We start from the raw sequence: 26,887 nt of genomic DNA, 5'->3' as shown, positions 1-26,887 counted from the left end.
CCCCACATTGGGCTTTCTGCTGTCAGTTTGGAGCCTGGAGCCTGCTCTGGATTCTGTGTTTCCTGCTCTCTCTGTCCTCCCCCGCTCCTGCTCTGCCTGTCTGTCTCTCAAAAATAAATATTTTTTAAGAATAAAATAAATAAATAAAGTGCTTTTCAATTTTTTTCTACTTTAAAATTCTTTTTTTAAATGTGTGGGTTTTTTTTTTTTTTTTTTTTAGGATTATTTAATTTTTAGAGAGAGAGCATGAGCAAGGGAGGAGCAGAGAGACAGGGAGAGGGAGAATCCCAAACAGGCTCCATGCTGTCAGCACAGAGCCCGACGTGGGACTCCAACCCACAAACCATGAAATCATGGCCTGAGTCAAGGTCAAGAGTTGGGACGCTTAACCAACTGAGCCACCCAGGCATCCCTGAAGATTTTATTTTTAACTAATCTCTACACCCAATGTGGGGCTCAAACTCACTACCCTGAGCTCAAGAGTTGCACACTCCACCAAGTGAGCTAGCCAGGCACTCCTGTTTTAAAATTCTTAAACAAATTCCAACATTGTCTATTGAGTGTTCATACTACCCAGTGAAAAAAATGGGAGAAGAGAGAGATGGGCAGTGTTCTCCATGTTATGAACAGAATACTGTCTAGAAAGAATGGAGTAAAGACAACCCGCAACCAAAAGTGGTTCTGCTATTGCAGATGAACTCAGGTTAGGACCCACGGATGCTGCTTAAGTGACGTCTGAGCTCTCTTCTGAGTGCCAGGATTCAGGAGCATAGGATGGGAGGATTGGAGGCTCTCTGGAGGCCAGCATCCTGGACTCTTGCTGCAGAATACTCAGGTGCCATGTGCATTCTCCAGGCCCCATGATGCTCTGTGCTCCCCTCAGATCGCCTGCCTGGGTGGGTACTTCCTTCTTCACTTCCCTGGCTTTGCGGCCACTCCTGGAGCTGCATTCTACCCACCCTCCCCACCTCTCCACGTTTGTTCATGAGCTCTGGCTCTTTAGGGTCCTGGATAACAGAAGGAGACAGCAATCAGGATTGCTCAGATGTCCCCCACGGTGTCTCATTACCTCCATCTACACAGGCTTACTTTTCTTGCCCTTCAAAACCCCAAGCACGTTTCTGCCTGCAGGCCTTTGCCTCTGGGGCTTCTGTCTTTCAGGGTCTGTTCAAATATCACCTCATCAAAGGGCCTTCCCTGGTCACCCAATATGCAGTAACCCCTACATCACTCTCTATCACGACACTCCCTAAAATATTTCATAGCACTCAGGATGCCTGGGTGGGTCAGGTGGTTAAGCAACTGGCTCTTGGTTTTGGCTCAGGTCATGATCACATGGTTCATGAGTTCAAGCCCCACATCCAGCTCTGCATTGGGAGCGTGGAGCTTGCTTGGGATTCTCTGTGTCTCCATCTCTCTCTGCCCCTCCCCTGTTTGTGTGCCCTCTCTGTCTCTCAAAATAAACATTAAAATTTGTTTTAATCATTTCATAGCACTCATCATTGTTGATATTGTTTTTCATTTGGTTACTTGTCGGTTGACTGTTTCCTCCACAAGGATGTTAACTGCACAAGAGCAGGTACCTGGTTGGTCTCATTCATTGGTGCATTCTCACAATCTAGAACATTGCATCTGATAATAGGTGCTCAGTTATGTCATTAATGACTAAATAAAATGTTGACGTTGTGTAACACCAGCCTCATGGGACTAGACAATACTGCTCACTTCTACTTCAAAGTAGGTTTCAGTCAAGGCTAATATATGTCTATGAAGATCTTTCTCCTAACCTGTCAGTTACATAAAGACTACCTACTAGCTAGGGGAAAGTAAAGGCTAGACAAGGTTTTCTGGGGTGAGTGTTTAATAAAGAAGGAAATTGGCAGAGATAGTAGATAGTGCCTAAAGCTGGAGATTAGGTCGGGGAAATGTGATTTAAAGCAGGTCTGGGTTTCAGACTCCTTCCCTTAATTACAGTGCATACTCTGAGATCACAGTTCTGAATAGCATGTCCTTTTAAGGACATCGATGTTCTTTTTTTTGTTGGTTTACTTAGTTTCAAGACAGAGTGAGAGACAGAGAGAGGGACATAGCATAAGTGGGGGAAGGGCAAAGAGAGAGGGAGACACAGAATCCGAAGCAGGCTCCAGGCTCTGAGCTGTCAGCACAGAGCCCGATGTAGGGCTTGAACCCAGGAACTGCGAGATCATGACCTGAGCTGAAGTGGGACGCTTAACCGACTGAGCCACCCAGGCGCCCCTCGCATGTCCTTTTAAAATCCTTTCTCCTTTCCTCCCTCCTTCTCTCCCTCCTTGTGACACCAGGGCCTCAGAATCAAGCATTGGCATGTTTCGTAGGCTAATCAGACCACCCAAAAACTCCACAAAATGTGTTTGTCAAGAAGTTACATTTTCTCTCCATTTTGCAGACCACTTCTCTATTTCTTTTTTCTTTCTTTTTCTCTTCTTGCTTTTTTTTCTTCTTTTTGCAAGACCACTTCCCTATTTCTAATCCAGACAGACACCTCCTTGTGGAGTTCATTTCTATGACTCCCCAGGGTGCAAGACTGCCCTCCTCCCCCAACTGCCTGCACAGGTGGTGCCCCTTTTGGCCCCTGAGGGAGGAAGACATGCGCCAGGGACAATGTTGCCCATGGTGTGGCCAGGAGATGCTCCTGAGCTGGCCCGGCCCCCACCGCCTCCTGCACTCTGCTCTTTCTCACACGTACCATCTTGAGTACGGGTTTCCCCCTTCCGACTCCAAATTCGGTGTGGTGCCGGACAGCCTGAGGAAGTGTTACCACGGCGACACTGCCACCCACGAGCCCCATGGCTGCCTTGGACTGCTTTTGCTAATCACAGGCTAGAATTTCAGTAAAGGAAGGTGTGCTGACCCCAGGTGGGAAGAAGAGCTCATCTGTGAGGATGTGGTTCCGTGAAAGCCACCTCACCCTGGGCCCTCCGTCTCCAGAGGCAGCTCGCTGAGGGCGGGAGCCCAGAGGGCCAGGACCGAGCCTGCTCCCAGGAGAATGAGGAGGGGAGCAAGGGCTGGGGAGAGAGCTCTGGTCTTGCATTGAGTCGGATGAACCCCCTCACTAGCCTTTTTTGGTCTAAATATGAGACTAGGATTGTTATCCTCATTGATAAACAAACATATCCTCGAGGACTGAAACTGAGCCACAAGCAGTAAGGAAAGGAAAGGGGACGTGAAAGCCGTCGTTGGAACTTCCCACATTTGTGGCCACAGGCCAGGCATGGGGAGCGGGAGTCCTTCTGCTGGTTGTAGAGGTTTACTCAAGCGTCACGGGGCCCTGGAGTACGCTCACAGGCCTCAAGGAGTGGAGAGTCAGGAGACAGGCCCGTCAAGGCTGGCTAGCACTGGCCCGCAGGGGATTAAGGTCTCCAGTCCTCTGGTTAAGAGCCTGGCACACAATTTCGGAAGGACTGTGGGAAGGGGTGGAACTGAATAAAACATAAGCGGTGACTCATCTCCACCTGGTCAGTTCAGGCCCGTCAGAGACGTGTGTGTGTGTGTGTGTGTGTGTGTGTGTGTGTGTGTGTGTGCGCACTGCCATTTTGCTAGGGACCGTGTAGAATCTGTAGAGTGCTTGGGTAGTAGGGACATTTTAACACTGAATTCTTTCCGTTCATGAGCAGGGACTATCTTTCCATTTATTTGTGTCCCACAGTAATCCCTCCACTTCTGTTTATTTGGGCAAAATGGAATGTTAGACTTCTTATGCACAACTGCCTAGTAGGCAAAAAATACATATTTAATTTTAGAAATAAGAATCGACCTGACCTATGCCTTTAAATTACACACACACACACACACACACACACACACACACACACACAGATATACATACATACATTAAATATACGTATATTTTCAGCTTACGGATGTATAACTGACAAATTTTCCTCATTTCCCAGGCCCTAGCACTGGGGCCACTTTTCTGCTGTTTCTATAACTTTTATTTCTTTTTTAGATTCTACATATAAGTGATACCATGCAGTATTTGTCTTTGTCTCACTTATTTCACTTAGCATAATGCCCTCTCCATTTATGGTGCTGTGAGGAGCAGGATTTCCTTTGTCTTGTGACTGAATAATATTCCATCTTTTATATAATATTCTGTACTTTATGTATATATTTTTTCTTAATTTAGATTCACGTCAGTTAACGTACAGTGTAGTAATGGTTTTAGGAGTAGAATTTAGGGATTCATCACTTACATATAACACCCAGTGCTCATCCCAACAAGTGCCCTCAATACCCATCACCCATTTAGCCCATCCCCCCACCCACCTCCCCTCCAGCAACCTTCGGTTCTCTATAATTAAGAGTCTCTTATGGTTTGTCTCCCTCTCTGTTTTTATTTTATCTTTTATTTTATTTTTACTTCCCTTCCTATGTTCATGTGTTTTGTTTCTTAAGTTTTACATGAGTGAAATCATGATATTTGTCTTTCTCTGATTGACTTATTTTGCTTAGCATAATACACTCTAGTTCCATCCATGTTGTTGCAAATGGCAAGTTTTCATTCTTTTTGATCGCTGACTAATATTCCATTGTATGTATGTGTATATATATATATATATATATATATATATATATATATATATACCACATATTCTTTATTCATTCATCAGTTGATGAACATTTAGGTTCTTTCCATACTTTGGCTATGTTGATAGCACTGCTGTAAACATTGGGGTGCATATGCCCCTTCCAATCAGCATTTTTGTATTCTTTGGATAAATACCTACTAGTGCAACTGCTGGGTCACAGGGTAATTCTATTTTTAACTTTTGGAGGAACTTCCATTCTGTTTTCCAGAGTGGCTACACCAGTTTGCATTCCCACCAGCAGTGCAAAAGGGTTCCTCTTTCTCCACATCCTGGCCAATACCTGTTGTTTCCTGAGTTGTTAATTTTAGCCATTCTGACAGATGTGAGGTGGTATCTCATCACGGATTTGATTTGTATTTCCCTGATGATGAGTGATGTGGAGTATCTTTTCATGTGTCTGTGAGCCATCTGGGTGTCTTCTTTGGAATAGTGTCTATTCATGTCCTCTGCCCCTTTCTTCACTGGATTATTGTTTTTTGGGTATTGAGTTTGATATGTTCTTTATAGATTTGAGATACTAACCCTTTATTCAGTATGTCATTTGCAAATATCTTCTCCCTTTCCATTGGTTGCCTTTTAGTTTTGTTGATTGTTTCCTTCACTGAGCAGAAGCTGTTTATCTTGATGCGGCCCCAGTAGTTCATTTTTGCTTTTATTTCCCTTGTCTCTGGAGACATGCCGAGTAAGAAGTTGCTATGGCCAAGGTCTAAGGGGTTGTTGCCTATTTTCTCCTGTAGGATCTTGATGGTTTCCTGTCTTACATTTAGGTCGTTCATACATTTTGAATGCATTTTTCTGTATGGTGTAAGAAAGTGGTCCAGGTTCATGTGTCTGCATGTCACTGTCCAGTTTTCCCAGCCCATTTGCTGAAGAGGCTATCTTTTTTCCATTGGATATTCTTTTCTCCTTTGTTGGAGATCAGTTGGCCATAGATTTGGGGGTCCATTTCTGGGTTCTGTATTGTGTTCCATTGATCTGTGTGTCTGTTTTTGTGCCAGTACCTTACTGTCTTAATGATTACAGCTTTGCAATACATCTTGAAGTCTGGGATTGTGATGCCTCTGGCTTTGGTTTTCTTTTTCAACACTCCTCTGGCTATTTGGGTCTTTTCTGGTTCTATCCTACATATATATATGTGTGTATGCATATATGTGTGTATATGTGGTTCTATCCTACATACATACATATATATATATATATATATATATATATATATATATTCTTTATTCATTCATTCACTGATGGACACCTACGTTGTTTCTATATTTTGCTTATTGTGAACAACAAACATGAGAGTGCAGATATCTCTTCAATATCCTGTTTTCATTTCTTTTGGATGTGTGCCAAGAAGTGAGATTGCTGGATCCTAATGTAGTTCAATTACTAATTTTTTGAGGGATCTCCGTACTGGTTTTTCACAGTGGCTGCACCAATTTACATTCCCCACCCCCCCCACCCCCCCACCCAGTAGTGCAAAGTGTTTCCTTTTATCCATGTCCTCAGCAATACTTACCTTTTGTCTTTTTGGTAATAGCCATTCTAACAGGTATAAGGTGATATCTCATTGTGGTCTGGATTTGCCTTTCCCTAATGACTAGTGATGTTGAGCATCTTTTCATGTACCTGTTGGCCATTTGTATATTTTCTTTGGGAAAATGTTTAATCAAATTCTTTGCTTACTTTTTAATTGAGCTGCTTGGTGTTTTTTGTTTGTTGGTTGCTTGGTTTGTTTGCTTTTTGCTGTTGAGTTGGATGAGTCCCTTATATATTTTGTATACTAACTCCTTATCGGATATATGGCTTACTAATATTTTCTTCTGTTCCATAGGCTGCCTTTTCATTTTGTGGATGGTTTCCTTTGCTGTGCAGAAGCTTTTTAGTTTGATGTAGTTCCTCTTGTTTATTTTTGCTTGTGTTACCTTTGCTTTGTGTGTCAAATCCAAAAATGATTGCCAACCCCAGTGTCCGGGAGATTATCTTATGTTTTCTTCTAGGAGTCTTATGATTTCAGGTCTTACATTTGTCTTTAATCCATTTTGAGCTGATTTTTGTGTAGGGTAGTGCTCCAGTTTCATTCTTTTGCATGACTATCCAGTTTTCCCAGCATCGTTTATTGAAGAGACTGTTCTATCCCTGCTGTGTATTCCTGGCTCCTCTGTCAAAATTTCATTAACCATATATGCATGGGTTTACTCCTAGGCTCTCCGTTCTGTTCCTTTGATCCTTGTGTCTGTTTTTTTGCCAATATCATACTATTTTGATTGCTATAGCTTTGTAGTATAGGTTGCAATTAGAAAATGTGCTGCTTCTGGCTTTCTCAAGATTACTTTTGGCTATTAGGAGTCTTTAGTGGTTCCACACAAATTTTGTAGGATTGTAAAAGATGCCATTAGAATTCTGAGAGGTATTGGAGTGAATCGTTAGATTGCTCTGGGTAGTATGGACATTTTAACATTATTAATTCTCCCAGTTCTTGAGCACGGACTATCTTTCCATTTGTTTGTGTCTTCTTCAATTTCTTTCATCAACGTCTTATAATATTTGGTGTCGAGATCTTTCACCTCTTTGGTTAAATTTATTCCTAATATTTATGTATAGGATATATATTTCTCCAAATAAATTCAACTTCCAACAGGTTTTGCCTGCTCAGAAAGCTAATCCATGGAGGATTTTATTTTAATAAGACTGAAATGGATCCCATGTATAACAAGATGCAAGGAAGAATTCTGTTACTTGGGTAATGGGTTGCATTTATGTTTTTGCCTGATGAGCAGCTTAACCCTCAATACAAATATTAATGTCTTCCCCAAAGGAAGTAGGAAAAGGCTTCCCTTCTAAGGTAGCAGCCCAAGTAAAACACACAGAAAAAGAATAAAGTGGATAGATGCAAGGCTGAGGAAGAGAGAGAACCATGAGAGGGGCCCACAACAGGTTAGGAGCCAGTCCTTGGTAGTTGAAGGAAACAACAGCCATAGAAATACAAAAGAGAGTATGTAACCAGAAAAGACCCCAAATAGCCAAAGTAATCCTGAAAAAGAAAACCAAAGCTGGAGGCATCACAATCCCAGACTTCAAGATGTATTACAAAACTGTATCATCAAGAAAGTATAGTACTGATACAAAAACAAGACACTCAGATCAGTGGAACAGAACAGAGAACCCAGATATGGACCCACAAATGTATGGCCAACTAATCTGACAAAGCAGGAAAGAATATCTGATGGAATAAAGACAGCCTCTTCAGCAAATGGTGCTGGGAAAATGGGACAGCGACATGCAGAAAAATGAACCTGGAGCACTTTCTTACACCATACACAAAAATAAACTCAAAATGGGTGAAAGACCTAAATGTAAGACAAAAAGACCTAAATGTAAGACGTAAAATCCTAGAGGAGAAATCAGGCAAAAATGTCTTTGACCTCAGCCCCAGCAACTTCTTACTCCACACATTTCCAGAGGCAAGGGAAATATAAGCAAAAATGAACTATTGGGACCTCATTAAGATTAAAACTTCTGCTCAGTGAAGGAAGCAATCAACAAAACTAAAAGGCAATCAACAGAATGGGGGAAGATATTTGTAAATGACATATCAGATAAAGGGTTAATATCCAAAATCTATAAAGAACTTATCAAACTCAGCACCCAAAAACAAATAATCCAGTGAAGAAATGGGCAAAAAACATGAATAGACACTTCTCCAAAGAAGACATCTAGATGACTGACAGACACATGAAAAAATGCTCCACATCACTCATCATCAGGGAAATACAAATCAAAACCACAATGAGATACCACCTCACACCTGTCAGAATGGCTAAAATTTACAACTCAGGCAACAACAGATGTTGGCGAGGATGTGGAGAAAGAGGATCTCTTTTGCCCTGATGGTGGGAATGCAAACTGGTGCAGCCACTCTGGAAAACAGTTATGGAGGTTCCTCAAAAAGTTAAAAATAGAACTACCCTATGACCCAACAATTACACTCCTAGGTATTTATCCAAGGGGTATAGATGTGTGTCTTTTAAAAGGGCACAAGCACCCCAATGTTTATGGCAGCTGTGAGTCTCATATAAACTCTGAGTCTGGAGTTCTCTCTTGTCCAGTAAGAGAGCAGATGCAGAAATGAAAATGAGAGAAGCTAATGTCTTGGAGAAGACAAGAGCCCTGAACAGAAGTTGCATCTCTGTACTGGTTAAGCTCTCAAGATCTTACATATGTGGTGAACGTGCTGAAGAAAACAATCAGATAGTAATCATTAACTTGTGTGTGTAAGGAGCAAAGGGTCTGGAGGGCAAGTGGAGTTTGAAGTAGTGATAAAAGTATATTGGTGCCAGATGGAAAGTAGTTTCCTGCAGGTGATGTAACAAGTTACTCATGATCCCACCACAATATCTTGCTAACTAACCTTGGGAACTTTCACCCTGTGGTGGCAGCTTTCCACCTTAAGCTTTTTTAACCCATTTATGTAAGTATAAGGAATTCTTGAAACTATTTTCCCACACAGCACCATCCCAAAATGTGGGAAAAGCCCAAATGTCTATCTACAGATGAATGGATAAAGAAGATGTGGTATTTATATACAATGGAGTATTACTCGGCAATCAAGAAGAGTGAAATCTCGCCATTTGCAACAACGTGGATGGAACCAGAGGGTATTATGCTGGATGAAATTAGTCAGAGAAAGACAAACATCATATGACTTCACTCATATGTGGAATTTAAGATAGAAAACAGATGAACATAAGGGAAGGGAAGCAGAAATAATAGAAAAACAAGGAGGGGGACAAAACATAAGAGACTCTTAAATGTAGAGAACAAACTGAGGGTTGCTGGAGGGTTTGTGGGTTGAGCCATCGATGGGCTAAATGGGTAAGGGATCTTCCTTAATGGAAGACACTTGTGGGGATGAGCACTGGGTGTTATACATAGGGGGTGAATCACTGGCATCTACTCCTGAAATCATTATTGGATCATATGCTAACTAAACTGGATGTAAAATTAAGAAAGAAAAAAGAAGAAAAAAAAAAACAAAAAAGAAATACGAAAGAGCGTGACTCCTTCTTCTCTTGAGGGTCATCTTATTGCCACTCCAAGAAGACAGATTCTGTTTTTCTGTTTTTCTTGACCTTAGGGACTCTTCATTCTCTACACACAACCCCCCTCAATGCTATGAAGGCCATTGATAACCTTTTGGGTAGTATATTGTTACTTTTCCATAACAGGCTTTTCCACACAGCTTTCTTCCCAGCTAGATTTGGAGTCTGAAGTCTCAGCTGGGCTCTGACAGAAGTGCATTATCTTCTCTTCATCTGCTACAGCTAGGTTGGGGGAAATTGTTTCCCCCTCTAAATTCATACCTTGAAATCCCAGCCCCATGTCCTTAGAATGTGACTGTATTTGGAGATGGGGTCTTTAAAAAGATAATTAAGGTTAAGAAAGGTCATTAGGGCGTGCCTTAACACCATATGACTTGTGCCTTTAATAAGAAGAGATTAGGACACAGACATACACACAAGGAAGACCCTGTGAAGACCAGGGAGAAGAGGCCATCAACAAGCCAAGGAAAGAGGCCTCCAAAGAAGTCACCCCTGATGAAAATTTGATCTTGGACCTCTAGCCTCCAGAATCATGAGAACATAAATTTCTGTTGTTTAAGCTACTCAGTGGAACTTTGTGATGGCCGCACTAGCAAACTAACACAACCACCAACCGAACTGTGAGAACACAATTTTGCTCACACTTCTAGCCATTAGGCTAAGCTTATTTGTAACTTTTTTTTTTTTTTTTTTTTTTACAAAATATGTTTGTTAAGATGGTCATAGTCAGGGGGCGCCTGGGTGGCTCAGTTGGTTAAGTGTCCTGCTTCAGCCCAGGTCATGTTCTTACGGTCCGTGGGTTCAACCCCCCCGTTCAGGCTCTGCTGACAACTCAGAGCCTGGACCCTGCTTCAGATTCTGTCTCCCTCTCTCTCTGCCCCTCCCCTGCTCATGCTCTGTCTCTCTCTCTCTCTCTCTCCCTCAAAAATAAATATTAAAAAGAAACTAAAAACAAAACAAAAAAAGATGGTTACAGTTAAAAGCATAGAGGTTTGAAATATCTTTTTGTTGCAGACATGTATGTATGTTTCAAAGTATGATTTCTTAAAAATGTTTCCAAAGAAAGGAAATCTGCTGAACAAATAGCATGATGAATGGGAATCTAGAGACAAAATGGTTGACCATATAAAAACTGGCCATGTTTTTACAACTTAAAGGCTTTAAAACCAGCAAGCATGTAACAAGATGCTCAAAATCACTAATTAGGAAAATATAAGTCAAAACCACAATGAGATAATATTCCACATCCATTTAATTTTTTTAATGTTTTTTTTATTTTATTTATTTATTTATTTATTTTTGACGTTTATTTATTTTTGAGACAGAGAGAGACAGAGCGTGAGCAGAGGAGGGGAAGAGAGACAGGGAGACAGAATCCAAAGCAGGCTCCAGGCTCTGAGCTGTCAGCACAGAGCCCGACGCGGGGCTCCAACTCACGGACCGCGAGATCATGACCTGAGCTGAAGTCAGACCCTTAACTGACTGAGCCACCCAGGCGCCCCAATGTTTATTTATTTTTGACAGAGACAGAAACAGAATGCAAGTGGGTTAGGGGCAGAGAGCGAGGGAGACCCAGAATCCGAAGCAGGCTCCAGGCTCCAAGCTGTCAGCACAGAGCCCGATGCGGGGCCCTTACCCACAAGCTGGGAGATCATGACCTGAGCCAAAGTCGGACACTCAACCGACTGAGCCACCCAGGCACCCTTATTCCACATCCATTTGGATGACTACTAAAAAAAAAATCGAAAAATAGCAAGTATTGATAAGGATACGAAGACATTAGAAAACTTGTGCACTGTTGTTGGGAATGTAAAAATGGTACAAGCACTATGGATTAACAATATGACAGTTCCTCCAAAAATTAAAAATAGAATTACCCGCAATTTTACTTCTGGGTATGAATCCAAAAGAATTGAAAGCAGAATGCCAAAGAGATAGAACATACACTCATGTTCATAGCAGCATTACCCGTAATAATCAAGAGGTGAAAGCAACCCAAGGCCCATTGACAGATCAGTGGATACACAACATGTGGTATATACATACAAGGGGCTATTACTCAGCCCTTAAAAGGAGTGAAGTGCTGACACGTGCTACATTGTGGATGTACCTCGAAGATACTGTGCAAAGTGAAATAAACTAGTCCCCAGAAAACAAACACTGTACGATTCTACTTAATGAGCTACTGAGAGTAGTTACATTCATAGAGGCAGAAAGTAGAATGGTGTTGCCAGGGGCTGTGGGGGGTGGGGGGAAGAAATGAGGAGTATAGACTTCAGTGAATATACACGCTCAGTTTTACAAGATGAAAAAACTCGGGAAATGGCTTGCACAAGTGCACATGGTTAACAGTACTGAATTGTGCACGTAAACATACTTGGTAAATTTTATGTTGGGTATAATACCACAATTAAAAACTTTTTAAATGTAAAACAGCTTCAGAGATTTCTAGGCAGGGAAGCCTTCCTTAGGTCTTATTATGTCACCGAGAAAAAGAAACATATCCCATTAAAAAAAAAAAAAAAAAAAAAAAAAAAAAAAAAAAAAAAACAGTCCTAAACAGATCTGATAACTTTGCTGGGTGTGGAAACCCATTTTCTTATTTATTTATTTACTTACTTATTTACTTATTTATTTTTGACAGAGAGCACAAGTTGGGGAGGGGCAGGGATGGGGGGACACACAGAATCCGAAACAGGCTCTAGGCTCTGAGCTGTCAGCACAGAGCCCGACAAATGAACCCAGGTACCGTGAGGTTATGACCTGAGTCGAAGTCGGACGCTTAACCGACTGAGCTACCCAGGCACCCCTGGAAAGTCATTTTCATGTACAACTCAGGGAGTAGCTTTTAATCTTTCAGAGTATGGGGAAAAAAAGCATGAAGTTCTTTTAAAAAGTCTCATTGCGCCTAGAAATGTTCTGCCTCATTTCCTCAAAGAGATTTTAGGGAACACAACTATTCCTTGCCAGCCAGCGGGGAGCTCTTGCTGGTGGTTTCTCATTTGTTTGACCACCCGGGGTCGAGGTTTAAGACTTGCTAATGCTTCAGGTGCAGAACTGGCACCTACTTGGCCATGGTGTTCTTTGTCTATGCAGCTTTAGCAATCACAGAATCTGTCTTTTCCTGGTGCTTTGTTCCAAAATGTTTTAATTATTGGCAACTGATTAGCTGTTCAGTGTTGTATTTCTTGGTTCTCATTATCATTTTCATACTCGTTTTAGCAACTGCACTGTCAGTTTCTGTCAGAATTTGCAGCCACGGAGCATGAGAAAAATAACAGTTGAACCGAAATTACTGCTTTCCAGGTTTGGTGTTGACTATCTATTCATCTGTCTTACAGAACTATAGGATTTAAGTAATGGTGCATCATTTTTATTGAAGCGTAGAGAACATAAAAATGCTTCTGTTATTATTAATGTGCCCAACTCTACCAGTAAGGCCCCTGGAGAAAATAAATATTCTGGGCGTGGCCCTTAAACTTCAGGAGTGTTGTTTAATAAATTATCAGTTCACTGAATCAGGTCTCTGTATAGCTTTTAAAAAAATTTTTTTTAATGTTTTTATTTATTTTTGAGACAGAGAGAGACAGAGCATGAGCAGGAGGGGCAGAGACAGAGGGAGACACAGAATCTGAAGCAGGCTCCTGGCTCCGAGCGGTCAGCACAGAGCCCGTTGCAGGGCTCGAACTCACCGCGAGATCATGACCTGAGCTGAAGTCGGACGCTCAACCGACTGAGCCACCCAGGCACCCCTCTGTATAGTTTTATAAACATTTTCTTGATTTCAAAAACAAAAACAAAAACTAGTCAAGGGTAATGTAAGGTACCACTCCTCAAGGCACTGTAGATATGAAACTGTTATTTTAACGAAATATTTCCTGTAGCTAGTATTTCATGTAGCTAGTATATTAGCAGGGGGTGTTAAGGGCATTAGGGATTAGCCAGAGAATTTACATATAGTCTTTCAGAAAGCAAGGTGCTATACACTGAAAACTATATTGAGTAGTTGTAAGGGTGTGTATACCCATTTCATATCAAAATTAAGAAAATCCTAAAAAAAATAGGATTTCTGCAAATTTAATACTCTCACAGGACTCCATGTTGCAAGAACTTCTGGGGTATGGAGTACTCCTGGGCCTTACTGCTCAGATGTGAAGGTGCTACAATATGGACCTGCAAATGGGAACTGCCTGTAAATTAGTTCATAAATCCTGCTGACTGCATTTTACTGGTAGCAGAATTTTCACTGTATGTGAAAATTCTTATATAACTATTAAGACACATTCAATGGCAGAGGAAAATAATCACCCAAAGAACTATAATATTGCTGAAAGCAGATTTTGTCCTTCCTTTTCCCTTCCTTTCCCTTCCTTTCCTTTCTCTTCCTTTCCTTTCCCTTCCTTTCCCTTCCTTTCCTTTCTTTCCCTTCCTTTCCTGTCTGTTCCCTTCCCTTCCCCTTCTTCTTTTCCCCTTCCTTCCTTCCTTCCTTCCTTCCTTCCTTCCTTCCTTCCTTCCTTCCCTCCTTTCTCTCTCTCTCTCTCTCTCTCTCTCTCTCTCTCTCTCTCTCATTAGAGATTTGTTTGATGTGGACACTCAAGGCCTGGGCAGAGTGGGAAATGCCATGGAATGGGGCAGGCAGGCAAAGGTGGGTGGGTTGCAGACCCACACCTGACCCCAGGAGGGGATGCTGGGGGCTGGCCCAGGCACACCAGAGGGAGTAGCAGAAGGGCGGCCCAGACAGACACACCCCCAGGGGACCCGTAGGCCAACCCTTGAGAAGGTATCTAAGCCAAATGGTGAGTGCCCAGCCCAGGCCAGAGCCTAGCCCAGGGAGGCAGGGTTGGGGCAGTTTGGGGCTCCCAGAGCCTAGGGACCGGCATCACTAGTAGGCTCCCCGAGCTGCCGCTGGAACTCAGGGCTTGTCTGCCCGATGGACTCAAGCAGCTCCCGGAGGAGGGCATGGAGGTGGTCATTCTTCTTCTCCAAGTGGTCCACACAGGAGTTGATCTGGTCCAGCATGGAGCTGATGGTAACATTCTGCATCCCCGAAGCCGTCATCCTTGCCTTCCTTGCCCGCCTCCACTGGCAGGCCCAGTTCCCCTTTGGGACCCAACATTGTAGGCTCCAGAGACACTGGGGCAGCATGATCGTGGAGTGCAGCACCCACAGCTGGCTCGAGGCAGAAGGTGGAGGTGCCAGGGAAGCATATGTTCAAATAAAATACCTGTATTTCAGTAGTTACATTAAGCACACCAGTTTTTAAACTATTACGTATTATGTTGCTTTGCTCGTTCATAACAGCTTGACTGAGTTTTATAAAACTCACCCATTATAAGTACAAGTCAGTGATTTTTAGAAAATATAGAGTTGTGCAATTATCACCAATATCTGTCTTCAGAACATTTCCATCCCTCCAAAACACTCTGTGGTGCATATTTTCAGTTAATCCCCACTCCTTCTCTAGCCTTAGGCAACCACAGATATGCTTTCCAATTTCATGAATTTGTGTGTTCGGACCATTTGACATCAACGGGATCACATAATATGTGGCCTTTCTCATCCGGTTTCTTTCATTTGGCATAATACTTTTGAGATTTATCCATGTTTTAGCACATCTCAGTACTTCATTGCTTGTTAGCTAGTGTTCCATCTATGAATACACAACACTTTGAATGCATTTATCTCTTTTTTTCTTTAATTTTTTTACTAATCTCTACACGTAACATTGGCTCGGACTCAACCCCAAGATCAAGGTCGCACACTCTCTGGCTGCATCAGCCAGAGGGCCCTGATGCATTTATCTGTTCATGACATTTGGATTGTCTCCAATTTTGGTCTGTTACGGATAAGGATGCTAGGAAGTTTTATAGACATGTCTTTGTGTGGATGCATGCTTGTATTTTCCCTGGGCGAATTTCCAGTGGTGGAATTTTTGGGTTACATAGTAAGTTCATTTTAAACATGTTTAGAAATTGCCAAACTCTTTTCCAAAGCAACAAAGCAACTGCACCATTTTACGTTCCCACCGCAGCATATAAGGGGTCCGTATTCTCCACATCCTCAACACTAGATATGGTCTGTCTTTTTTGTTACAGACTCGATATGTGGTTTTTATAAGTAACGCTCTTTGTCACTGGATTCCTCTCTGAAGAACCAGTTACACACCTTCTACCCTAAGAAAATAGGGTTGCTAGTAATGTCATCTCTGAATTGAAATTCTCCACCCCACACTGCAGGCTCCTTTCACTTTCCCCTATCCCCTGGGGTCCCATCCTGCCCCCGGAGGCCACTTGGGAGAAAAGAAAAGCGGGAAGCCACGAGCAGAGGGCAGGGAGCTGGGCGCCAAGGTCCCAGTGAACATCATAACCAGTAGATGACAGGGGACTGATGGATGTCAGACGCCAACTTCTCCCTGCTCAGATAAGTCAATTTTTATGTGGAGAGCCGTGTAAAGGCTGAAATTGGTCCTCGGATACAGATCTGAGATTTGGGGGAATGGAGCAGAAATCCCCACTTAGAAATGTGAGCAAAGAGGAATAGGAATCCCCTCAAATTTGTAGTCACGATTGTTACTTCTCACTCATAACACACATGTAGACCTTTCTTCGCCATCTTTTAGCAATATGGACTTTGATACTAATACCTTGTATGTACACAGAATTTATCACTATGGAAAATGCTACTGCATAGGTTATCTTGTTCCAGACTCACCAATGGGAAACCGGTTTCCAGAGGGCACAGCAGCTCGTAAGCACCAAAGCTTGTCCCTCTGCCAAGTCTGCGGCTCCGCGTCCCTGCCTTCGCCTGCTAGGAAGCAGGAAGTGCCTTCACAAAGTTCCTGCAGTGTCCTGCCATGACTGCTCGCTTTGAAAAGGCAAACCAGTGTTCGAAATATAGACTCACAAATGCAACCAATATTTTGAAAAACAAACCATCGCGAATTCGTCCGGGCACCACCAAAGCGAGCAGACTGCTTTCACAGTGCCCGAGCCAATAGCGGTGTGCACTTCTTTGCCTTGTGCATAATGTGCCGTTTTATCTCGCACCAGTCATCTGCATGAAAATGACTGCTTGGAGGAAGGCAACTGTGCTAGTGCCATATAATTACGTGGTGACTCAGAGTTCCTTAGCATCAGGGAAGCACACTCCAAACGATTATTTCCACACGACGCTTCCACGGGTCCTCCCTTGCGGGTATTGCTACTCCCACTTCACATGTTCCCATGAAGTGTTCCCAAGCTCGGTCCCGTGTGACACCAGCGTCGAGAGAGACAGTACTAGATGTTCTATGGAAAAGGATATGTATTTTCTGGCCAAGTAATTTCCAAAATACGTTGGGTTAGCACAAATTTAATAGGTTCTTTCCCATAAGGAATCTCTGAGCCTTTAGTATGCTATTATTGTGCATGTGAACGTTCAAGAGGGAATATCATGTTGTTTCCCACATGTGTTAATTTTGGAACTTTTCTCACGGGACACCTAACCGTATATGCAGGGTGTTGGTATTTCCCAGGGGACATCTTTGAATATGCAGCTATATAGAAGTATTGTGCATTAATTTGCCTAAAAAATGGATAAAGCCACCAAGTATGGTGAGGAGTGTTCGAATCTGTGTTGATTGTTGAATCTGATATCTTTGATATGAAAACATTCACAATGGGTTATATTGAGGACAACAAAGCTTGCTTACTTTTATGTTATGAAGGTATGTTAACAATAGCCATCATGAAAAATACGAGTCCATTTACTGACTATTAAAGTTGAGTCAAGAACTATTGTTATCTCATGTTCGTCTTCCCCCAAATCCTGTGAGATAGAAACCATTACCCTCAATTTGCCAAAAGCAAGGTTAGGTAATTGGAGTGGTTTTCCTGACAGCACTCATCTAGTAAAAGTTACAGAGCTGGGATTTAAAGCAAAGTTTGCATAGCTCTGTACCCTATTTCCTGTACTTCTCCATTCTAAAATGTAAACTTTACCTTAAATGACTTAATACGCTGTATCTATCAGAGATTTAATCCATGATGATTGTGACCACGAGAAGTTCTAACTTTTCCAATAAAAAAACAGAACAGAGGGGCGCCTGGGTGGCGCAGTCAGTTAGGCGTCCGACTTCAGCCAGGTCACGATCTCGCGGTCCGTGAGTTCGAGCCCCGCGTCGGGCTCTGGGCTGATGGCTCGGAGCCTGGAGCCTGTTTCCGATTCTGTGTCTCCCTCTCTCTCTGCCCCTCCCCCGTTCATGCTCTGTCTCTCTCTGTCCCAAAAATGAATAAAAACGTTGAAAAAAAAAATTAAAAAAAAAAACAACAGAAAATATTATTCTAACATTAATTTTCTCTTCCTGGGGTTTGGCAATTAGTTTTACCCAACCCTTGAGAAATCAGAATTTTCTGGAAACAAAACAGAAGCATTGTAAATGAATTTAATATAGTAACACTTAATAATTCTGCTAGAAAACAAAAACACTTCTAAATGCTGTAAAAAACAAGCTGTGAAATACAGCTGTAAATTCTTCCATATCGGGTTCTAGTATTAGATGCCAGTGGAAAAGATTTAAGGGGTGGTGTGTGTGTGTGTGTGTGTGTGTGTGTGTGTGTGTGTGTGTGTGGTATTAATTGCAGAAAGACCAAATTAAAATAGAAAACAGAGGAAGACTCTTTCTTTTCTCCTCGTTTGTACCTAAAGGCAGGAAATGGCTGTATAAAGAGATGATCTCCAAGAACCTTTAAAGGACCAACATAGTTTGACCAAGGCAATCATGAAAAATAAAGAATGGCTGTGGAGAGAGCTTGGGCCATGAAAGCCACCTCTAATATTGAAGAGGGTTGTATTTTGACGAGATGATAAGCTTCTGTGTCATCCAGGGAAGGAATCCTGAGCAATAGGGCTGTGAAAGGTGACAGTCTACACAGCGGTTCAGTCTGAGCTCAGTCAGGCAGCTCATCCCTGGATAGTTGTGGAAACTTCTCTGCTAGTTGATGTATTTAAACTTCATTACCCTCGGTTCGCCTGGGTGGCTCCGTCGGTTGAGCATCCGACTTCGGCTCAGGTCATGATCTCACGGTCCGTGAGCTCGAGCCCCGCATCGGGCTCTGTGCTGACAGCTCGAAGCCTGGAGCTGCTTCGGATTCTGTGTCTCCCTCGCTCTCTGCCCCTCTTCTGCTTTATCTCTCTCTCTCTCTCTCTCTCTCTCAAAAATAAACATTAAAAACCGATTTAAACTTCATTACCCTCATCTCTGTTCTAAGGACAACCGTGCTAACTTCACAGGGTTCGTGTAAGGAATACATGAGATGATGTCAGTAATGTGCTCGGTCTCCTGCCTGTGCTTAGTGAAGGGAGCATAGATGGGGCTCGAACTCACAGACTGTGAGATCATGACCTGAGCCAAAGTTGGACGCTTACCTGACTGAGCTACCCAGGCACCCCTTAAACTTTTTTTCTTAAAGTTTATTTATTTTGAGGGTGGGGGAGGAGCCAGGAGAGAGGGAGAGAGAGAATCCCAAGCAGGGTCCTTGATGTCAGTCTGGAGCCTGACGTGGGCTCGATCCCGCGAATGGTGAGATCATAATCTGAGCTGAAACCAAGAATTGGGTGCTCAACGGACTAAGCTACCCAGGCACCCCTGGATGATATCTTCTGGAGGAAGTTAAAGAGAAAGTTGTTGATTGCAGGCAGGCTCGTCCTAGCTCAGATTCTCTGACTCCCTCTCCTCTCACTTGGTGCCTCACCCATGCCGAGTTGCCTTTCCGCTTTCAGACCTGCACGAATACCAGGTAATGTGGGAATTGGCTCCCACCTGCCCAGAGGACAAGAGCCAGGGTGTGGGAATGAGCCGCCTGCAGAGCAAACCTTGAATGATGAGAAATGGTACACAGGAGGGAGCTGAGCAAATACACTCACCCTTCCTCCCCTCTAGTGGGGACAGCCCAGAGCCCTGCACGTGGACAGGCTGGTTGTTTTCCAGCTGATGTGAAGTATTGTCATGTGTCATACGCGCGGTGTCTCATACATTTCTTTGCCTGGCTTTGCATTTTTCCTCACCTCACTGTTTTGGGCTTGCACCTCTCAAATCAGCTTTAGGAACTTAATCCTTTTTTCTGGCTCTGCTTTCTAGAAGATCTGGGCTAAACCAGGTGTTTCTTGCAAATCTGAAATTGGCTTTGATTGCAAAGCTAAACTTTGTCCTTCATCTCATTAGGCAGAACATCAAATAAAAAGCAACGTCAACTGACTTGTCTAAGATTTGTCCACCTCTTTGTAATAAACGAATCACATTTTCATAATTTTGGGACCAAGACACTGGAGTAACCTCTTTTTTCGTGCAACTTATGATATTATAATAGGGGACACTAATCTCATGCAACCCAGGGCACTGATTATTCTTGACGAACAAGTTTGTGGAGGTTTCTTGCCACTTCTGGCCCTTTGTCTCAACCTAGTACATTGTGACTCCTCCTGCTTGTAGCCAGGAAATAGTAAATGATCAGCTTGCTGTGTGGAACATGTGATGTATGTTATCATTTTAGAGATTCGAAGCTTCAAGGATCAGTGGCTGAAATCCTAGTTTTTAAAAAATAGGTATGGATAACTACGAGCTTGGAGAACAAGGGTTTATGCATTTTCTATAATATGTATTCTTTGTTACCTACCGTTTATTGATCACCTGCTATTCATCAGGTTCTGTGGTAGATGCTGGGGATAAGATGATAAACCGGACAGATGTGGTCCCTGCTCTTGCATAGCTGGTAGTCAGGTGGAAGAGTTGGAGAAAAAAAAAGACATAAAAATTTACTAAAATTTGTCATGCTACAAATGAAAATCAACCCAGGCTACTGAGAAGAAATATGGGAGGGGAACATGCTATGGAAGATAGCCAAGAAAGCCCTCTCTTAGGGGGCAGCATGTAAACCCAGCCCCGTGTGATGAAACAGAGCTGGCTATATGTGGAGTGGGGGTAAGAGGGCATATGGAATATAAGGAAAAACTTACGCAAGGGTCCTGAATGGGATGAAGGAGGCTGTCTGGGGTAGGGCACAAACACAGCATCAAAGGGAAGAGGTCATGCAGGTGGGCACTGGCCACATCTGCAGGACCTTGGGTCCCGAGATTTAAGTTTATGTGCTTGGGGAAGGAACATCAGGACTCTGAGGAGGGAAACAACATGGTCCGATTTAAGTACTAAAAATTTCATTCTGGGTTCTGTGTAGGAAACTGGCTGGGGTGGGGTAGAGACCAGTTAGTAAGTTCTTGGTGTGATAAACCTTATGGTGAGAGGCATGAGTGATGTAAACTAGTGAATGGTAGTGGAGAGAGAGAGAGAGGAATGTTATGGCACATATCTTTTAGGCGAAGAGTCTGCTGATGATGGAATGTACTGATAGGTATGGAAGGATATGATAGGCAAAGACAGCAGTCAAGAGTGATCACAAGGGCCCTGATTTAAGGGCTCAAGAAGATGGTGGGAAAAATTGGGGACTATGAGTTATGTGTAGAAGAAAAGAATTTTCTATTTTGAAAAGATTACGTTGAAGTATTTGCAAAGATATTTCAATGGAAAAGTCAAGTAAGCAGTCAAACAAAGGAGTCTGGACTTGAGAAGAGCGTTCTGCGCTGAAATGATAAAATTGAAGGGGCCTTTTCTATAGTTGGTACTTAAGACATACGATTGGTGATTCAAGGGAGAGTGGACAACAGAAAGCAGTGGCAAGAGAACACAGAGAGGCATAAGCACCAAACCACGGTTGAAGAGATTGACTTCTGGTACGTATTACGATGGAAGGAACGCATTAGTGTCCTAGAGCTGCCCTGACAAGACGCCACAGACCGGGCAGCTTAAACAACAGAAAACCATTTTCTCAGTTCTGGAGGCTGGAAGTTGAGATCAAGGTGTCACAGCAGGTTTGGTTCCTTCTGAGGATTATGGGAGAAGGACCCTTTCCTTCACCTGTCTTCTCTTTGTGTGTTCATGTGGTCTTCCTCTGTGTGCACATGTCTGTGTATGCAAGGTCCTCTTCCTATGAGGACACCAGTCATCCTGGGTTAGGGGCCACTATAATGAACTCATTTTAACTTAATTATCTCTATAAAGACCCCATGTTCAAATATAGTTACTGCTGTAGACCGTTTGAGCTGCTGTAAGATAAATACCATAGATCTCACTTGTATGTGGAAACTGAAAACACACACACACACACACACACACACACACACACACACACACGCACACACACACCAAAACAAAAAGCTGCATTTGTAGATACAGAGAACAACTTGGTGGTTGCTGGAGGTGGAGGTGGGGGTGAGGGGCGGGGAAGAGGGTCCAAAGGTACAAACTTCCAGTTAAGAGATAAATAATCCAGGGGATGTAACATACAGCGTGGTGACTATAGTTAACAATACTGAATCGTATAGTTTAGTTGCTAAGGCAGCAGATCTTAAAAGTACTCATCACAAGAACAAAAAATTACCATTAAGTGCCTGAGGTGATGAGTGTTAACTTATTGTGGTGATCATTTCACAACATATACATATATCAAATCACTATTTTGTACACTTGAAGCTAATACAATGTTATATGTCAATGATCTCTCAACGAAAAAAGAGAGAAGCAAAATAAGAGGGAAATATATGAAAATTAGGAGATAATTATGGGAGGTCCAACATCAAAGTAATAGGTGTTTCGGATGCACCACGACCAAAAAAAAAAATAAGGATAAAATAGGGGAGGGAAGTTTTTAATAGGATACTTCAAGAAATTTTGTCAGGAAGAATGCTCCCTTCTTGATTTGAAGGGTGTACTAGTTGTCCAACAAAAGGATGAAAATGGATCCACACTGTGCAATGAACATCACATCCTTGCCACCACGCCCCCAGCCCCAGTCCTAGCTACACTGTGGAATGACTAAGATTTTGCAAAAGACACTTCTGTTCTTGGCCAGCTTTAGTGATATCTGCATACAAACACCCAAAGCAGCAATTAAACGAATGCTCCCCAAGGCTTCTATCGCACTTAGAACACATTGAGAGTTCCACCTCTGACCTACAGATCTCTCCCTGATGGAAACCTGAGTGAAGTTCCAGTCTCTTTGCCTCGCATATTCTCCCTTGAGCCACGCTGGCTCCCTTGCTGGTCTTTGAGCAAGCCAAGATGAGAGCCTTGAGGCTTCCCTGCTCCACTGTCCCGGAATGATTTTTATCTTCTCTGTATTTACATGTCCTTCTTCCATAGTTTTGTTCAGGTTTTCATGTGACAACCTCTTCAGACTTTCCTGACATTACAATCTATGTCTTACTTTCATTGCTGTTTCTTCATTTGTTTCCCATTACTTTTCTTCAAAGCACCTACCATTGATTGAATAAGTGAATAAATGAATGTTCTTATATGTTGTCTTCTCTATGAAACGTAAGCCTCACGCTGGCAGGAATATTGTTTAGCTAACCGCTGCAACTGATGTCTAGAACTGTGCTTGGCAAAGAATGGGCACTGAATACATTCCTATTGGATTAAGCAAATAAAATTGTATATCTTTCCTGCTTTCATCTATACCTAGAACTTTGTCTTCCCTCAGTCTCATTTATTTAAAAAGCTCGGCCAAGTCACAGGTTTTCTTCATATTTAAAGTAGGCTCCTAGAGGAAAGTCGAGTAGATTCTACCTAGGCCTACTGAAAACGGAAGGAGAACCAAAGCAGATGTTACTGATAGGAGATCTGGGGGAAACAGAGGGCCAAGGAGGTTTCCGTACAGGACTCCATGGAAGGGGGTCATCTCAGAGGGAAACAGCAGTGTGGTGTCCCTGGGAGACTTAAATCCTGGGGGCTTGCTTTGCTAAAGACCTCTGTCTTCAAATTCAGCTCAAGGTTTTTTGAGCTCCATATTTTCAGATTTGGACAGTGAGAATGTTAGCGGTGGCCAGTGTTCTGGAAGGCATGGGAAGCCAAACACTTTCCTTCAACCCTGAGGGGAGGGGAAGAAACTCCCTGCTAGGTCCCTGGTTGAACCTGCTCCCAACCCAGTGGGATGGGAATCCAGGAAAACACTGAATCTGACTTGGACAAATGCACTACCTGTGACTTTCTTATCCCTTCCCTAGGGAGTAAAGCTCATACTTCCAACAAATGGGATGGTTTACCCATTTAATGTACCAGAAGTAAAAGTAATCTCAGCTCTACCAGAATTTCTGACCCCACATTCACAATTCAGGGCAGCAAATGTACACTGAATAGGAATGATCCAGAAGCTGTCGGGACTATAATAAATGCAACTCATAATCTTCATGGAAATAAAACCTGCTCATCTGAAGAAATAAGTCCCATAGACCAGGTGGCTTAAACAACATGCCTGTAGTTCTGGAGGCTCAAAATCCAAGATCAAGGTGCTGGCAGAGTCCGTGTCGGGCAAGAACCTATTCCCTGGTTCACAGATGGCCCACTTTCCACTGTGTCCTCACAAGCAAAAGGGGCAAGGAAGCTCTCTTGGACCTCTTTTCTAAGGGCACTAATCCCATTTATGGGGCTCTGTCCTCTTACATGCGCAGGAGGGTGTACAAGCATTGATTTTATAGCAGTCACATTCCGAGGTAATGGGGGTTAGGGCTTCAATATGTGAACTTTGGAGGGGCACGTCATTCAGCCCCTAACAAGGAAAGACATTTTTTTTCTCTCCTGTAACAGAAGGGGAAAAAGATGGGGCAGGCACAGTGTGTCTAATTTATGGCTTCCAGAGTCTCGGTGAAACATGTATGGGGAGGAGACTTAAAAAAGAGAAAAAAGTTTGAAACCGTTGCCGAGGGGTGTAGAGGAGTATTATCTTACTAAAGAAACATAGTGGGAGTCCTGCGCCACGATAAGGGCCCATTTCGGTTTTGTGGTCATGAATTTAAAGCGAAACCATTCAGCTTGGTTTGTAATTTCCTCTAGCAACACACAGCTGCTCCGGAAGGCAGAAGAAAGCAGATGGGATTTTACCAAGCAAGTGTCACTCACCACTAGGAATGAACATAACATGCAATTAGGAGAGAGGTTTAAAATAACACAAACATTTAGATATAATCTATCACTCTCTTCACCAAATGTTAACTGCCACCAATTACGCCTCTGTATTTTTCTGGTTCACTCTGAGCTTGGAGACATGAACTTGCATTAAATCTTCTCTTAGAACCCAAGACTTCCTAAGGTCCGGGTCACATACCCAGGCTTCCGGATAGCTGAACCCGACAACCATGATCCTCTAGAGTCCAGAGGTTTTCACCAGCGAGTCCCAAGGGAGGACACAGGTTTGCCTGCAACGGAGCCCAGATTCCTGACTGGTGGAAGACTAAAAATTCATTGACTTTCACGTTTATGTAAAACTAGGGAGCTGGGAAAGTTTACGCCACTGTGCATTCAGAGCCTGAAATGAACGTTTATTTATTCATCCAGCACATACATTGCTGGGTCCTTACAATGTGCAGGTGCTGTTCTCGTGCTGGAGGTCATGAACAAGAAAAATCTCTGCATGCAGAGTTTAATAGGGGAGGAGGAAAGGAACATGCAAGTAAGAAAAATGTTAATAATAGTTTTAGATGGGGCTAATTCTGGGAAGAAAAAGTAAAGCATAGGAAGGAGTTAGAGAGGGGGAGGGTTCAGATAAGGTGATCTGGTGAACTCACCAGGGTGTGCGTTTGGGCAACGTGTGCAGGAAGCTGGGAGGGGAGAGCTGCCTAAGCATTGCTCTTTGCAGTCATAGCTGCACTGCAGATTGAATGTTGATAAAGCTGTCGCAAGGGGATTGTACTTCCTGACACGCGGCGCCTCATATACAAAGTTTGATCAGCCATTGCTTTATTGTACACACTGCAGCAATGTAAAACGATCCCAGTATGAAATTATCAGGGAATATTCAACCGTTGTTTCCACTGTGTCGGTTGGTTCCTCTATTATTTAAAATTCTAGGGGTGCCTGGGTGGCCCAGTCGGTTCCCCATCCGACTTCTGCTCAGGTCATGATCTCACAGTTGGTTCGTGGGTTTGAGCCCCGTGTTGGGCTCTGTGCTGACAGCTCGGAGCCTGGAACCTGTTTTGGGTTCTGTGTCTCCCTCTCTCTCTGCCCCTTTCCCACTCAGGCTCTGTCTCTCTCTTAAAAATAAATACACATTAGGGGCGCCTGGGTGGCTTGGTCGGTTGGGCGTCCGACTTCGGCTCGGGTCATGATCTCACAGTCTGTGAGTTCGAGCCCCGCGTCGGGCTCTGTGCTGACAGCTCGGAGCCTGGAGCCTGTTTCGGATTCTGTGTCTCCCTCTCTCTCTGCCCCTCCCCTGTTCATTTCTGTCTCTTTCTGTCTCAAAAATAAATAAACGTTAAAAGAATAAATAAATACACATTAAAAAAAAATAAAATTCCAGTGAGTGTTTAGTGCTCCTAAAAAATAGAAACCTTGAGGACACAGAGACTCTCAATTTTCATGGACAACTGATAGACACCAGAATGGTTCTCCCTACATCATCCCAGCTGCTGAGCGGGCTTTAGTATGCAGCCGATGCTTACTATAACAAGGAAGATATTTCCATATCACAGAAGTATCACATGAGCTTTTTCTGAGTATGAACTCACCTCTGCCAGGGTACTATGACATGAAAGTTAAACAACTTTGGCATTAATCAGGTGAAGGCATTTAGAGATGTAGGTAAGGTCACATTTCATAAGGGAGCCTCCCATACATATAGCATATATGTAGATAGGTGGGGTTCTACACTCCCACCTGTCTCAAGAAATTTAGAAATACACAAGAGGGTAGTTTTCATTAAGATAAGTAAGTTCCAAGTATGCTGCTTCACTTAGGTGATGCCTTTTATAGGGTCGTATTTTGCATCTGGTTATTCGCCACGTGGTTGAAAATACACCGTTGATTCGATTTCTGCCATGAACAGCGTCCACTAGAAATGGTCGGTCTGGCAATATCGAAGAATCACAGTGGATCCTCAGTCTCCTCTTCTCCCAAGTAAATAACTGGGAAGTAGACCAACTGCTCAGTCAGAAGTGACTTAGGGAGGCTACAAGGTAATATCATGCAAACAGTTGGTCTTTCAATCACTGCTTCAGTATGTTTTTCTCCACAGAAGGTCCTAAGAATTCCGTGCTTCGCTTTCCCACGCCTGGTCAACAGCTGAAACATGTGACAAC

General features: G+C 43.0%; 1 long non-coding RNA gene and 1 pseudogene across 2 annotated transcripts in view; one reads left to right on the top strand and one right to left on the bottom strand.

Moving 5' to 3' along the window:
* Window positions 1–26,887, top strand: part of LOC123586300 — a 102,302-nt gene that overhangs the window by 50,332 nt on the left and 25,083 nt on the right. The gene's annotated exons all lie outside the window — the stretch shown is intronic.
* Window positions 14,206–15,786, bottom strand: LOC123586299 (annotated as a pseudogene).

The sequence above is a fragment of the Leopardus geoffroyi genome, chromosome C3, assembly GCF_018350155.1.
Source record: "Leopardus geoffroyi isolate Oge1 chromosome C3, O.geoffroyi_Oge1_pat1.0, whole genome shotgun sequence".
In the NCBI taxonomy this organism is placed as follows: domain Eukaryota; kingdom Metazoa; phylum Chordata; class Mammalia; order Carnivora; family Felidae; genus Leopardus; species Leopardus geoffroyi.
This window is presented reverse-complemented; position numbering and strand designations above follow the sequence as displayed.